The sequence below is a fragment of the Hyperolius riggenbachi genome, chromosome 11, assembly GCF_040937935.1.
Source record: "Hyperolius riggenbachi isolate aHypRig1 chromosome 11, aHypRig1.pri, whole genome shotgun sequence".
Classification (NCBI taxonomy): domain Eukaryota; kingdom Metazoa; phylum Chordata; class Amphibia; order Anura; family Hyperoliidae; genus Hyperolius; species Hyperolius riggenbachi.
The window spans coordinates 180,464,618-180,481,911 of NC_090656.1; the positions used below are offsets into that span (position 1 = coordinate 180,464,618).

A 17,294-nucleotide genomic window follows, 5' to 3' on the forward strand; every position below is an offset into this window, starting at 1 on the left:
TCTTCCGAATCTACCAGTTAATAGCAAAGCCCCCATGCTATTATCAACCAAACCTCTACATTTGTTAAGGGCCATAGTGAGAACAAGGAAAAAAAATAATTTTCCAAAAAGACTTTGTAGTTTTTGATAAAATCAATCTTGAAATTGCAAAGGAAATTTTTTTAAGCTGTAATCTTACTGGGTTTAAAAACAATTTTTCCTTTGCATTCTTAACCATTTCAGCGGGAATTTTTCACTTTATGCATCTGAGCAATTTTCAACTCCCATTCATTCGCTAATAACTTTATCACTACTTAACACAATTTATTGATCTATATCTTGTTTTTTACGCCACTAATTAGGCTTTCTTTGGGTGGTACATTTTGCAAAAAATTATTTTTTTATAAATGCATTTTAACAGAATTAGTAAGAAAAAAATGGAAAAAATGCATTATTTCTCAGTTTTCATCCATTATAGCTTTAAAATAATCCATGCTACCATAATTAAAACCTATGTATTTTATTTGCCCGTATGTCTCGGTTATGACACCACTTAAATTTTGTCCCTATCACAATGTATGGCGCCAATATTTTATTTGGAAATAAAGGTGCATTTTTTCCATTTTGCGGCCATCACTATTTACAAGCTTAAAATTTAAAAAATGTTCGTAGTATACCCCCTTCACATGCATATTTAAAAAGTTCACAGACTTAGGTAACTATTTTTTTTCTTTTTTTGTTTTTTTAATTGTAATTTTTTTTTCCCATTAAAAATGTTATTTGGGTAATATTTTGGTGTGGGAAATAAACAGTTAATTTTTAATGTTATTATATGTGTAAATTTTAATGTAAAATGTATGTTGATGTAGTTTTACTATTTGACCTCAAGATGGCCACCTTGAGTTTATTTTTTTTCTCCTTGTGCTTCTCGATCACCGGAAGCACAAGGAGGATGGGGAAACTTTTTTTTTTTTTTGCAGAAAGACTGAAGCCTCTATTAAGAGAGCTTCGGTTTTTCTGCTGGGGACACGGATGGGTGATCGGGAACCATGTTCCCATTCACTGATCCCAGGGCTACCGGGGGACAGCCCGGGGGCGCGCCCGCGATCGTGTGTGGGAGTGCGCCGAAGCACGGCACCGCAGCAGAGCAGGCAACTGGACATGAGGACCACGTCCCGGCGGCTGAAATGGTTAAAATTGATTTTCTCAAAAACTACAAGGTGTTTTTGAAAATTGAATTAACAATAGCACGTATGGGGCTTTGCTATTAACCACTAAAGTCGGCACAGAACTATGCGAATCTGAGTGAATGGATTATGCAAAATCAATTGAATTAACAAATTGCAATTTTATATGGCCATAATTGAGAAAATGTACACAAAATTTTGCATAATCTTAATTAGCAGATTACGATCATTAGTACTAGACATGTGTTAGATACACTGGCATAACAATAGGGCCTGCAGCCCCAGCCCCCCCTTGGGGCCCGCTTGGGGCTATTTTGGGTGACTGGAGAGGTCACAGCATGAGGGGAAAGCCATGCTGCACTTCAATGGGGAGGGGGGACGGTCCCCCCCATCCCTCACCTCGGGCTCTCCCCTCTGCGCTCCCCTCCAGCGTTGAATAGTTTGTGTGTGCAGCAGCGGGCAGCGGCAGTTACATACCCTCCATGCACTCCAGTGTGGACGTTTCTCCCTCTAGTGTTTGACGCGCAGCCTGCACGCGATCTCCTGCAAAACAGAGCCCCAGGACTTGACGCCAGTTGGCGTTAGGCGGTCCTGGGGCTGCCGCCGCGGCCACGCCCAATGGATCGGAAGGTAGTTAAGCATTCAACAAGCAAGATAATACTCAGAATAATTTGACAGTACAATAATTTGACAGTACTTTTTTCACCTACTTTTTGGTAATTTTTCATTTGCAAAACGCTGAAAAGTTATTTAAAAAAGAAAATGAAAAATGATCTCCTAGGAGAAAACATAAGAGAAAAAGTTCATAAGGCCCATAGTATGAAGCCCCCCTGAGAGATTAATAGACTCTCTTCAATAAGGATACAAATAGCAATAGAAAATGACATATTCTAACCCCACGTCAAACTAGACAAAACTAAAAAAAATGTCTGAAAACTACTTCAACTATGTAGAACATTTTCATTACCTAGGGAAGCACACATGCTTCAAAGCTTTAATCAGCTGTGGAGAACTGAATAATAACATGCATGTTTCTTCGACCCCTATGGATATTTAAATTAGTATAGAATGCTCCTTAAGCAGATTCTAAGCACAGAACAAAGTATACAAAGCAATGTGCAATGGCATCTTCAAGTATTAGACTATGAACCAGCAGATGGTGCTGTGCAGCATCTTATCACGTATATATCAGCAAGGATAATATCAGCTCCTGCAAGGTTCTGTGTGCAGCAATTCTTGAGCTGAAACAAATGTTTGTTGAATTAAGTACTGATTTCCTTCAGTCTCAAGACTGTTTTACAGGCTGAATTTTCAGACTGTTTGCATATGCCAAAGTGTACCCCAACCACATCCAAACCGTTAAACCCTCCTACACTTGCTGTTTAACTGTTTGCGTGTTTCTTAAAGATGTGTAGCACGCCTTTCCTTAGTTTGCTAAAATGCTAAAGAAGACACAGAAGGGCTGAAAAAATGTAAGTAACCTGGATCCTTGCTACTTTGCAACAATAAATAATTTAGAAAGAATTTTCACCGCCCGTTGCAAATATAAAAAAAAATCAAAGCTGAGTGAACACAGAAAACCAATAAAACTATCAACACTTTGGCTAAATAAACTGCTTCCATGATGTCTTATGCTGTCTGATCAGATGTAGCAGATTGCAAAGGGGAAATATAGCATTGCAAGAAGTTAATCAAGGCATTGTAAAGAATAGATTATATGCGTGCTGGACGGTAGGATTTTGTCCTGTGCAATGCTTGTTCAGAATTTAAGCTTTTACCTTTATTTTAGCACAACATACATTACTGCATATATAGTAGCTCAATTAAAATATGCATGTGCTTTGTGTCTTACTGTACTGCATTCAATATTTTCCTTGCTTCAAACAGAATGTATAGTCTGAAAAAATCTGGAGATGATTATGTGCCTTAAATGTTTCATTTATTTTTCTTTTATGATATATGCAGCTTAATTGCTATAATTAATTGTGCTACCATGCCGCACTAACCAATAAGCAGGTGAGTAATTGTGTTGCTTTGTTAAGCACTTTACTTTATACATTTGTTAAACCTTTTTTATGCAATCTATAAACATTTTAATAGGGCTAAATCAGAACACAATTTGTTTTTGTTTTCCTTTTGTTTCTTTTATTTTATGATGCAACAGTTTGCATACATTTAGATTTTTCTCACATCTTGAATTTTTTTCCCTTTACCTGCTTTTAATATTCTGTCAATGTAAAATGTAAATGCTTATAATACCTCATATATATGTTTTGTTTAAATAGGTGTGTTGTTAGTTCTCATTAGGCATTCTGGTGTTATGTGATGGATCTTAATTAAATGAGACAGACTCTTTTTACACAAAAGGGAAGACAGAGGAATTCTTTTCTTTCTCTCTCTCTCTCTCTGAAAGGACACAGGAAAACACTAGGTAACACATACTGCAAGGCTAAATAGAACATGTACAGTTTAGTCAGATGTGACACAAGTAGCAAATTCAACAATAGAAAAATACAGTTTAAAAATGTAAATTGAACTGCTAGAAGTTGTATTATTTATATGTATTTATTGGTAGACTCTCAGCCCAAGAAATATACTGTAGCTTGTAGAGTGAAAGATAGTGTTCAGCCTATGAGCAGTTATGGAAGCTAATAGAACAGACTGCAGAAATATTTATATAATAATATAATATTAATTAGAAATAAAAGAGAGATAATGACAGAAATAATTATAAGAATAATTGTAATAGCAGGGAATACATTGACATGGATCCTTTTAGTGTGTGTGTGTGTGGCTGTCTATGCGTGTGTGTGTGTGTGTGTGCGTGCGTGCGTGCGTGCGTGTGTGTGTGTGTGTGTGTGTGTGTGTGTGTGTGTGTGCGTGTGTGTGTGTTCGTGCCCGCGCGTGCGTGCGTGCGTGTGTGTGTGTGTGTGTGATTAGCAAAGATTTGCAGGATTAAACTTTTGTTTCCTAAATCACCTTTCTCCACTTTTCCATATGATATGTTCCTTTACTGAACTATTGGTCTTTGACACTGAAGACAAAATGGCTGCTTCATGGAATGGGGCAACGCTTTACACTTTATCTTGTCCTATGCCAATCTAAACTCTGTTCAAGCTGGACACCACCCTGAAGATTAGAGTTAGAGTGTTACATTAATTAATATTATTACTTTAGAGCCACTTCTAAGCACTTTGTGATATATTGTGTGACGTAGGTATAGTTTGTCCTATGTTATGCACAAAGATTAAAACACATCCGTAAAATGATCTCTCAAATAAAGTTGAATTCATAAGTATTAAGTCATATTTTTAGTATGACTAGTGGCTCTTTTCATGCAACGTTTTCCCTTGTCATCTGCAAATCTCCTCTCTGCACTTTCCAAGTTCTCAGTTTTTTTACATGACCATTTTCTAGGGAAACTGATCAAATGGCTTTAGAATTAACAAAGCTGCGCGCATATGCAAACTTACTCAAAGAAAAATATTTAAATTTGCATTCTTGCCTTGCTAGAGGCCTTCATGTGTCATTGAGTATGATGACTGCCATACAGTTTTGAAAGGTATCTATGGCCCAAACAGAATCAATGAGTTGTCCAGCACCTATAAAAGTGCAAGTGTCTTATTGAGTATAGTATATCGTAGGATGTTGGCTCATCCTTGATTCTGTCTGCACTGTAAATTGCAATGTAGATGATGTATAGGGATTTTACAACAGTTCCGAAAATATTTGTAGAAAGCTACAAATAGAAAGCTCATTACTGCCACTTTGGATAACCTTGTGCACCTAGTGACAAATGGCTACTAAATCCAGACTTATTCAAGCAATGCAGGGCCATCACATCTCTTGCTGGAGCAACTTTTACTGCATCTTCCAATATGCCTCATGTGTTTCAGGAAGAAAAGCTGCATAATAAAAAGGTACTGTATGCAAATTTACTGAATGATCTTAAAGGACGACTGAAGTGAGAAGAATATGGGGGCTGCCATTTTTTTATTTCCTTCTAAAAATAATACCAGTTGCCTGGCAGCCCTGCTGGTCTATGTGGCTGCAGTAGTGTCTGAATAACACCAGAAACAAGCATGCAGCTAATCCAGTCAGCTATGACCATAATGTCAGAAACACCTGATCTGCTGCATGCTTGTTCAGGATCTATGGCTAAAAGCCTTAGAGGCAGAGGATCAACAGGATAGCCAGGCAATGGGTATTGCTTAAAAGGAAATAAATATGGCAGCCTCTATATCTCCCTCACTTCAGTTGTCCTTTAAGGCACCAGGGTGCTAGATTATTTCATAAGCTGGCTGAAGGCTCTTTTAACTAAGCATTAATCTTCATTTTGTCTCTAAATATGGTAAGGTTATTTTGCACAGTATCCAAAGTTTGTGGGGTAGATCCAGAAATCCCCTTCGGTATCATTACACTTTGAATTAAAATAACACTTAATATAAAATACAAGATGGCTATTATTATTTATATAGTTTTGGGATCTTCCACAGTGCATTATAGAGTAGATTGTCATGTCACAAACTGTCTCTCGGAGGAGCTCACGATGTAATCCCTACCATAGTCATAGTCTAATGTGTCTATTATATTCTAGGGACAATTTAAGGGGGAGCCAATTAACTTTTTAGTATATTTATGAGATGTTAATGTAATTTTGGGGTGTAATGAGGGTCTTGTAAAGTGTTAATGGAAAAGAGCTTTAGGTAAATGTATGTACAAATACATTCATTTTTTAAAAATACATGGCTGAATATACCTGAACCGTCAATGAAACAGTAGTGGGTGACATATGTCAGTACACAACTGTCCTCCTGTCCATTTATATACATGGATAGCAGGCACTTTTAAGCTTCATTCATTTGTAATGAGCTCAATTGGTACAGCAATGCACATATAAACGTCATATGACATTATTATGATTATTATGTAATCATTATCTGCAGCTCTGTTGAGCAATGTAGCTGTTCACATATCTGCATGTGATTTTTGTGCATGACATGCACATGAGCTCATAACACAAGATGCTTACTAAATACATGTAGCAAATTTCATTTAAGTACAACTGTAATGAGAAGGTTATGGAGGCTGCCATATTTATTTCCTTTTAAACAATACCAGTTGCCTGGCAGCCCTGTGGGTCTATTTGGCTGAAATAGTGTCTGTATAACACCAGAAACAAGCATGCAGCTAATTTTTCCAGATCTGACAATAATGTCAGAAACACCTGATCTGCTGCATGCTTGTTTAGGCTCTATGGCTAAAAGTATTAGTGGCAGAGGATCAGCAGGATAGCCAGACAACTGGTTTTGCCTAAAAAGAAATAAATATGGCAGCCTCCATATCCCCCTCACTTCAGTTGTCCTTTAATCATGTGCATCAAGGCTATCTTGATGCTCCTCAACAGAATTTTCTCAAACATACCAATTCTGTTGGAATTTTTTTCCAGACTAAGTGAAAATTTACACTTTAAGGCATCACTATTTTTTTATTTAAGCAAAACAAGTTATTTAACTACTCTGCTGCATAATATAAAGGTTGCTCTCACCACATTGTGGAAATGACCAATTTCATCAACCATTTCCTTGCCAGAGAACAGCTGTCAGCTGATTCTCTCCCTAACTTTTAAACATGGAAGACAGCTTTATGTGTTCAGTGAGATTTGAATAACATGTTCTGTAGGCCTCTAATGTGAAACCGGCTTAGATCTAAAGAAATTACCAATTAATTTATTTATTGTATTTATAAAGTGCTAACAGATTATGCAGTGCAGACCAATAGCAATATGTTATAATAAAAGTATCTGAAAATGTTTTCAAACATTGTAATTGACCTGCCTGACATGCTGCTTAAATATAAGTTTTTATGCATTTCTTGCAGAGTGTTTACAGAGTGAAAAATGACAAAGGGTCTTAATTTTAGGGGAACAAATAGTTACCACATTGTAAAAATGCAAAGCAATGATTTATGCTGGTTACTGGCTACCTGCATACATGTGCGCGCGCGCACACACACACACACGCACGCACGCACGCACGCACGCACGCACGCACGCACGCACGCACGCACGCACACACACACACACACACACACACACACACACACTCACTCACTCTTTTGTTAGCTTCATATGTTTTGTGTACTTTTGTGTCCATCTTAAATATACATATGCGCATGTTAAAAAAAATATCTATCTATCTATCTATCTATCTATCTATCTATCTATCTATATATATATATATATATATATATATATATATATATATTTCAAATCCCATTTTGTATTATTATTATAGTGTTTTAAAACTTTTTTTTAGACTTAAATGTAACATGCAGCTCTATACATTTGTTTTACCTTTTGTTGTAGATAAAGCACAAAAGTATCCGGCTACTTCTCAGTAATTTTGTTGTGGTACGTGTCCACGCTTTCAAGGTTTGCGATTACAGGAAGTCAAGTAACATCTTGCAAATGGGGGACACAGACAACTATGAAAATCTGGCAGATCATCGAATCATTTCCCACTCTATATTTTACTATCTTTATTTCAGCTGAAGTTTGACTTCAAATAAACAGACCTCAGCAACAATGACCAAGGAAATACAAATGCAGGTAATTTTTATGTCGACAGAAATAAAAATTATTTTAAATGAGCTATTTTCATTTTACAGATGCGAGGGAAAAAATAGTTATTCATATATTGAAATAATAGTCACAAAGTACACATTTAGCTGTTAAATTCATTTATTTATTTAAAAGGTAAGGCATGTAATAGAATGTAATATCCATAATTAATAACAATAAATAGATAGTCCCGTCAACTAAGCATCACGTTGAGGCGATGGGAGAAGTAGAGGTTTTTTTCCGAGCATGACAAGCCACGCATTTAATAGGTAAAAGAGAAACTGCAGTGTAATTTTCACACCATCACGTAACTTGCTGGCACAGCTGTCTAGCCTACGTAACCTCCTTACATACGTCGCGTACACCTTCCAAATCATTCTGTCTATTTTTAATTTAAGTGGATTACTTTTCTCGTACGTCCCTTTCACAGTCCTCCCTTAGATGCTCTATATTATTAGGTACAATAAGTTCAGCTTCACAAATCTGTTAATACAGAATATAATCCTCTTATGTTTAAACCAGGTTAGAGGGAAGACATAAGATTTATATTTGATCATGCAGAAGTGCTCTTAATCAGATTTACTTATTTCTTCTGCGTTAGTGTTTTTGCAATTATCATAATTGTTGTTCTAAATATGTTTGTCTTAATGTCTGACTCCGGCTATAATCTTCTCTCTACAAGCTGTCTTCATGGCAGCGACTGGAATTCCTGTACAGAAGAGACCTAATTAATATTAACATGGCATCCGTAATGCTTTTACAAGCAGGGAACAGCTGAGCTGACTGTAACATTTTAAGCACACAGTACTGTAGTGATCAAGGAGCCTCTCTTACAGCCACGCAACTCAATAATCCCTTTCTCAGAAAGTCAAAATTCCCTGAGCGATAAGGAGAAAATCAAAGCTGTACATCACAAAGAAAATGACTAGTTCAGCCTCTCTATTAAAATGCAAAAGTTATGGATTTTTGTAAGGGTGATGGGAACCTTTGCTGTTTCATCGATTCCTTTTTATAGTTTGGCGATTTTACTAAGATCACCTTAAAAGCTTAAAGAAAAAAGTAATTTCATCAAAAGATATGTTAAGCCATATTAACAGATGCAGAGTAAGGCACATAATGCGTATCTATCTATTTATCTATTTATCTATCTATATATCAAAAACATGCATGGGTTAACACACTGAGTCACCTTTTAGTGGAATGATTTTAAAGTCTCAAAGTGTTATTCAGTGTATCCCAATTCCAAGCGATAAAACAATACATGTATAACATTGTATAACGACACATATACTGGCTAGTAGATAGAATTCAGGGTAAGAAAAGGATTAACATATATTCACCTAGGCAGATCTAAAGATTGAGAAGTATGAAGATGCTGTTATATGTTCTTAATCAAAGCAAAACAAAAAAATCTTTAAGGTCTAAAGGCTTTTTTGAAGTGGTATTATACTCCCAAAACTAAAATTTAAGTAACTACTCCAAATTACATAAAACAATATTTGAAAGGATTCCCAGGCTTTTCCTGTGTCGAAAAACATTTATTCTCGCTGTGATAGCTCAAGTATAAATTCTCACAAGATAGCTCAAGTATAAAAAAATATTATTTTCTTGAAAGTGAGAAAAAAAACTATTACCACATCTTAAGATCATGTGAGGTCTTTGCAAAAGGATTCTGGGCATGTTACATAACGAGTGTATTGAAAAGTAACATTGGCTTAAAAAGAAAAAAAAAAAACACAGGTGCAGCAGGTCCTCTGGCCTGCTTGTACAAAGCGCAAAGTGCAATAAGTGGCTGGATAGTGTACTGGTTAACCCTCCTGGCGGTTAATTTTTTTTGCCATATAGGCAAAAATCCTTTTTTTTTTTTGGTGGTGTTTCAGGTAAAGCTACCAGAGTGGTAGCTACATGAAACACCACTAGAGGGCGCATGTGTCCCTCTAGTGCGATCGTCGCCGGTATCAATAGCAAACAAGGGAACGCGTATATAATGCGCTCCCCTGTTTGGCTTCTCCTGTCGCCATGGCGACGATCGGAATGACATCATGGATGTCAGCCGATGTCCTGACGTCAGACGCCTCCGATCCAGCCCATAGCGCTGCCCGGAACTCATTGGTCCGGGCAGCACAGGGCTCTGGCGGGGGGGGGGGCCCTCTTGCGCAGCTGCGTGCTCGGCGGCGATCAAGCTGTACGCGCGGCTAGCAAAGTGCTAGCTGCGCGTACAGCATTTTAAATGGAGCAAATCGCCCCACCAGGGGCTGAGATATCTTCCTGCGTGGCATAGCCCGAGCTCAGCTCGGGCTTACCGCCAGGAAGGTTAAGGGCTCTGCCTCTGACACAGGTGACCTGGGTTCAAATCTCGGCTCTGCCTGGTCAGTAAGCCAGCACCTATTCAGTAGGAGACCTTAGGCAAGTCTCCCTAACACTGCTACTGCCTATAGAGGGCATCCTAGTGGCTGCAGCTCTGGCGCTTTGAGTCTGCCAGAAGAAAAGCCCAATAAAAATGTTTTTTGTTGGCAAAGTCTGTACTAGATCTAAATTATCTAAATTATGTATCCACTGCTCACACTTGCTGAATGGTTGCCCTGTGCAGGTTCTTATAGGCCCATTTGGGGCCTGGGGCATTGAATGTTCCCTCCCCAAAACTAACGCAATTTCCCCGTTTGTGACATCACGGTCTGCTGAGCCACTTGTCACATGCAAATTTCAAGGCTTTTCCTGTCACACCTCGCAGACGTCAATGCAATCCAGTGTTCGTTCAAAATCCAATTCCCACAGGCAGACGTCTACAGTTCGACAGGTTTAGTCCATACATCAAAAGATTGCATTTTGGTTACAGGTAGCAGTTTGCCTGTAATTGCCTGCAAACAGACACAGACAATCACATCCGAGATTGTCTGCTATTGTTCTCCCTCAAATGCAAATGTCCTACAGGAGATTCAATTAGCAGCATCCAACTTCCAGAGGAACTGATTACAAAAGCTCAAAGACCTTCATTGTCATACAGCAAACACAGTTTTCCCCAAAGCCAGAATGTAGCCGACATCACAGTCAGAAAAATGAAAGAAATATGTTCCTGTATTATCCTTAACATCATCAGCATCATAACTAGCTGCTATATCATCAGGGATTAACGCGGGTATCCGACCTTTTTCTGCTATCCGGGTCGGATCCGGATTCCAGATAGTTGTGCAGATATCCGGATAGCTATCTGCAGATAGTTTCACCACCGATTCGAATACCCGCGGATATCCGAATTACCTGGACTACCCGAATAATAACAACAAAAGAGTCTCTCTATAAGACTGGCTAAAGCTGGCCTAGCATGTATCAGACAGTAGGAGAGAGGTCACACCTACAACAGGAGTGCAATAAAAATGTATTTCCAATAAAAACTTCAATAAAAAGATTCTAATACAGTACTGTATTTCAGCCAGGTCACAAAAATCTTCAAAGTCTGTGGCTGGAGGCAACTTTTGGTGAACCCTTTCCCTTTTGAGAGAAGTCTGTTTTGTTGTGTTCTCATTGTAGTGGCTAAAACACTGGTTAAAAAGTGACTGGCCTTCAAAAAATCATTAACCAGCTTTAGCATGTAGTGTGGTTGATGGTCGAGGGGGTAAGACAGATACCTACTACACACTGAGGCCTGGGTTCAAATCCCAGCTATGGTATGTAAGCTGTTTTGAAAAACTGCAATTCCCTACAGGATGATATAAGAGGATGGATGGATGGATGGAGAGAGGAGAGAGAGATTTTTAGTCTCTAAAACGGGTTAAGGAGCCTTGAAAAGACTATTTATGATTTTCAATTCGGGTATCCGAATCCGGCCGGATACTACAGAAACTAGCGTCGGCTACCTGAATTCTGTTCGGGTAGTAAAATGTCAAATGCGGATATCCAAATCAGATCCGGATATCTAGGTACCCGGATCCGGGCGGGTAGTAAAAAGTACTACCCGAGCATCCATGTATATCATGACAGCCATGGCTAGGGGTGCCACTGTGGTGCTCAGTCACCGTGTTCTTCCACCTGGGACCCTTTTTAATAGTTTGAGCAACATTTGGGAAAATAGCAGGGGAACATACTACTTCCTGCACTAGATGTAGCACCCTTCTCCCTTCCTGTCCTGTGGACAATGTGTCTCTCGCTCTCTACACACAGCCTGCAGTGAGTAATTTGCAGAGCAGCAGGGTGAGTAGAGAGAATGATTGCTGTGCTGCAGCTGGGGCATTAGCAGGGAGAGTAGGCAGGATGTGTTTAGTGCTTCAGAAGTTGTCTGTCATTAGTAGTCATGTGCACTGGCTGCTGTAATACCAACCAGAGTGCCCTAGACTATTGATTATTTATCCTGATCAGAATAATTAATCAATAATGCAGGACAGTCTGCTGTTGCAGAAGCCAGGAATACAGGTGCTGACATCAGATTTCTGTAGTAAGCAGATCATCTTATCTCTTTTCTCCGCTCCCCCTCTCATACTGTTGTCATTCCCCATGACCTTTTCCTCTTTTCTGATTTTAGTGGGTTCTTTTAACAGCATGTCTTCATCCCCCTCTCCTATGCATCCACCTCTTTTGTATGTCCTCCTTTCCTGACTGTCCTCAGAGGATCTCACAATCTAATTGTGTCATAGTCTATTGTCCTGCTATATTATTATTGTGTATTTATATAGCACTGACATCTTCTGCAGCACTGTATAGAGTACAGAGTTTAATAATGGTTAGCACCATCCACATCCTGATGACTCCCCCCAAATCCCCCAAGATTTTAAGCCATACACTCCGCGCCTCAACCTGTCAACCCTCTCATAATTTTTTTAATTTTTTTTTTTTTTTGGGGGGGGGGGGTTTAAATAATTAGCACAGGGGTAAAATTCCCTAGGTACGCCACTGCCTTCTACTACATAGTTTTGGCAAGCTTGTACAATCCAGGTTGTTTTATTAATGGGCACCTTCACAAGACAAGAAAGAGATTTCCACTGAATGGAGGCAGCATTACAGAAGTCTTGTGGGAGGCGGTAAGTGAAAGGGTAAATAGTAGATCATTGAGGAAGCATATTGGAACTTCTTAGGTTGGATTTGTGTATGAGTTCAGACAGGATATAAGTCGTAACAACACAGCACAGGAGTTTGAGTTTTGTCCTCAAACTGTATGGAAGCAACAGAATTTTTATTTTCTTCTGAAATTTTCTGTGCTTGCCAAACATTAACAGAATTTTGTAAATTACATGTCCCTATTTGTTACGTCAAAAACCTCATCTGATTATAAAAAGGCACACCCTGCTATAATGTCCTTTCAATTGATCTTGAGAACATTCCCTTTTTTCAAGACATTTTAGATTAAATAGCTAGCTAAACTTCACTAGGGCCCTTATTCAATCCATTTTTTCTCTTAAGTTTCCTCCTTGGTGATATTTCCACATCTTATCAGTAAATTGCTCTTTAAGCCTCCAGCAAGCAAGAAAATACTCATAATAATTTTGACAGTACTTTTTCAACAACTGTTTGGCACTTTTTTTAGTGCCAAAAACATATGTGCCTCAAAGGCGATTAGAGTGTCATTGTGAAGGATTGAGGAATAGCCGCCGCGTGCTCTGACGGCGTAGCGGCTACTTCCGCGTCCAGTCCGGCGGTTTACGCGTGGCGACATGTGTCTGATGTGGTACAGCCTTCCTGTGCACATAGGCTGAGGAATACACGCGTGTGGAAAGACAGAAGCTTTATGGGGAAGCAGAGAGGGATCAGCTGACTCCCTTGGTCAGCTGATCTCAGGATGTATGCGGATTGGCTGGAGGGGACTGGGTGGCGCTGATCAGCGCTGCACTGTATAACCACTCGTCCCTCAGTCTCACGTTGTCTGCCATTGCAAATGCTTTACGTGTTGGCACACAGACCTCAGTCAGATCCCACAGTGTGTTAGAACCAGGAGGACCTGGGAATTCACACTGAGCTAGATTATTGTTGACACTAAGGACCTCACACCCAAGACTAGCACTGTGTACTTGTATTACCTTAGCCCGCCTCTAGGGTGTAGAGAGCTAGGATCTCACATCCAGTTAGGGCAAGACAAGTATGTTCATCTTAGCAGCAGGGCATCCTGCAACCAAGCCTAGGCCCCTCTCCTAGGGAGCCTTTAGCCTATAGGGATTCACCCACAGTCTGGGGTGAATTCCATTCTTCTTCTAACCTCCAGCTCCTATGGTGGTTCTCACTCAAAGTGCTACTGTTACACCAAACACTCATATCTCAGGTGTCCAGAGGCTAGACGTACTTGGATTATTGGTGATTCTGCAGATCATCCATAATCTGGTGTATATCTGCATTGCTGGTGATTCTGCAGATCACCAATAATAAGATTCTCTCTCTGCGTGTTGACACCAACCGTTACAGTCATATTGGTTGGACCATGCTTCATCAAGTAAAAATACCTCCGATGAATATTTAACCAAATGCTGCAGTTGTATAATAAATACAATAAAAGAAACCTACTTTTCTCTGATACTCCAGATCAGGTGGTTTTGTGGCTATTATGGGTTATGGGAATTAAGATCCTGATGGCCATACTTGTTTTATGAGCCTTGTAAGATGGCCCCCCAATTAGAGAGGGTCATAAAGAAGAGGCAAAGGAAGGGTTGTAAACATAAAGTGGCTCCAACTAAGTTTTTTTTTTTTGGGGGGGGGGGGGGGGTTGGCATGATTCGTAGTTACGCCCCTAGACCACTGTGATGTGTAGTACTAATATCGGATCCTCCTGCTTTTTAAATACAGTAGGTCCCCAAATTTCCTCAACATAAAACAGTTTATTACATATTGTATATTGCACATTATATTATTAATACATGGCAGGCCATGGAAATGGGGGTTGAGGAAAAAAATCTAAAAGGCAATTGATTCTTTAACTTAAAATATAATCAATAAATTTTATTTTTTGTTTTGCAAAAGTAGTCTAATATCTTCTATATCTAATGATGGTTAGAGAGCAGGACAATGAGGGAATCAATAAGGAAGATTTGTTGTACTACAATCAGAGACCAGATAAGGTCAATGCCATGCCAATAATGCTGCCTTACATTCAAATGTAATGCACATTGAATGCATCTTAGAAGTGTTTTTGATTGGTCCAATTCCAGGTTGCATACAGTTTACATTTCTTTTGCATGCCAGCCAGACTCATTTGCATCTCATTGACCATCTCTGTCAAGCACTTGCAGAAGCACTTACAGAAGTCAAAAACTGCTAGTCTGCATGAAAGTACTATGACCCTTTTGTATACAAACACTGCCCTCCACTGTGACTGTCCTAAAAATATCTGCAACAAATCTGCAAATCTGCGATAAATTATAATATAATTATATAAGCAGGGGTCTAGCACAGAGTTCATTTTGGTACATTGAGAAGTAATGCAGATAGTCCCCTACTTACAAGCGACTCGACAAAATGAAACAACAATGTTTTAGAGATACAAATAAAGTTGTCTTCATGTACAAAATATACAGTACTGTTTTTTTTTTTTTTATACCAACATCCAATCGCAAAGCAGAGAATAATGAGAGGACCTGCTGGGAAACAGGTATGTAAATCACCAGCAGTTAGCCCATTGAAATTTGAAAAACATCACACCCAAACAGGCCAATCAGCACTCACCAGCCAGAGAGCACCTGATGGGGAACTGCATCACAGTCTGCCTGCTCCTCCCAATCTCCCAGAGGGCAATGGGAGCAGCACAGCTTCAAAAAACAACAAAAATGCAGCTGCCGTTTTGTATCAGAATGATGTTCTGCAGATAAAGGGGGAGCAGTGGTGGTCATGGACACTAGCTATTATAAGGAGGAGATCCTGTCGCAACTTTATCAGACCGCAGTTTATAAAAAAACTCAATGTTGATACTATCCACAGGATTTGTTTGCGGATTAAGTATACCCTTGATGGTGCATATGGTAGGGGTATCATCGATGAGGAATTGAGGAAATATAAGTACTGAGACCACCCTGCGACCCCTAAATTCTATACCTTGCCTAGGATTCATAAGAACCTTCTAAGGCCACCGGGGAGATCTATTGTGGCCGGGGTGGGTTCGGTTTTAGTTCCGCTGGCTAAATTTTTGGACAAGCTTTTACAGCCTTTTGTTACATCCCTGGATTTGTATCTGAAAGATACAACTATGTTTTTGGAAAAGCTTAGGGGCCTTAAGATTTATTGCACGGACCTCTCACTGGTCACTCTCGATGTCTAGAGCCTCTACACCTCCATCCCACATGATGGGGGTGTAGAGGCGATTGACTGGTACCTCCTGACCCAGTCTGACCTTACTGTGGAGCAGAGGAACTTTGTTGTTTCAATACTCAAAATTATCTTGGAGGAAAACTATTCTGAGTTTGAGGGTGTGTTTTATCAGCAATTACAGGGGACGTCTATAGGCTCTACTGTGGCCCCCTCCTATGCAAACCTTTTTATGGGCCTCTATGAGGAGGCATTTGTATATACAAGTCTGTACCTCCGCTGACATGTGGTTTGTTGGTGGAGGTACATTGACAATGTGTTTTGTGTAAGGAGGGGGCCACAGTCCGCCTTTAACCACTTTACCATGCGTATATCTCCGTCCCTTTGCACAACCTTTAATTACCAGGGACGGAGATATATGCACCTCCCACTGCTACCGCCTCTATGCGCGCTCCTGCTCGCTCGTGCGTGCGCTCCCGCACTCGTGCATGCCGCCACCCACTCGCCGGAGATCAATGAACGGGAATAACCATTCCTGTGCGTTGATCTAAGCCCCCCAGCAATAACCGGCTGCTTCTATGAGAAGCAGCGTGATCATTGTGAAAAAAAAAGTTTCCCAGCCTCCCTAAACTTCCTGCAAGTGTACTTCCTACGCTTGCAGGACGCATTCACAAAAAGTGACTGTGGCCATCTTGTGGCAAAATAGTAAAACTACACCCAAAAGCATTTTTCATATACATATACATAGTTTTACATTATAAATTAACTCATTACCTCCCATACTCCCTAAAAAAATTTTTTGGTAAAAAAAAAAAAAAAAACTACAATAAAAAAAATACATAAATAGTTACCTTAGGGACTGAACACTTTAAATATTTATATCAAGAGGGTATAACACTGTTACTTTATAAACTATGGGCTTGTAATTAGGGATGAACTCAAAACTGAAAAAAATGCACCTTTATTTCCAAATAAAATGTTGGCACCAAACATTGTGATAGGGACTTAATTTAAATGGTGTAATAACCGGGACAAATGGGCAAATAAATTTCATGGGTTTTAATTACAGTAGCATGCATTATTTAAAAACTATAATGGCCAAAAACTGAAAAATAATGATTTTTTTCCCAAATGTTTTCCTATTTTCCCATTAAAACACATTTAGAATAAAATAATTCTTGGCACAATGTCCCACCTAAAGAAAGCCTAATTGGAGGCAAAAAAACAAGATATAGTTCATTTCATTGCGATAAGTAATAATAAAGTTATAGACGAATGAATGGAAGGAGCGC

The 17,294-nt window shown here is 39.3% G+C and overlaps 1 long non-coding RNA gene across 1 annotated transcript in view; it reads left to right on the top strand.

The window, feature by feature from the left end:
- Window positions 1-2,559: 2,559 nt before the first annotated feature.
- LOC137538837 (uncharacterized) overlaps window positions 2,560-17,294 on the top strand; it is a 57,307-nt gene continuing 42,572 nt past the window's right edge. The window contains exons 1-2 of the long non-coding RNA XR_011024894.1: window positions 2,560-2,638; window positions 7,534-7,776. This is a non-coding gene — a long non-coding RNA (uncharacterized lncRNA). The remainder of the gene's footprint in view (window positions 2,639-7,533; window positions 7,777-17,294) is intronic.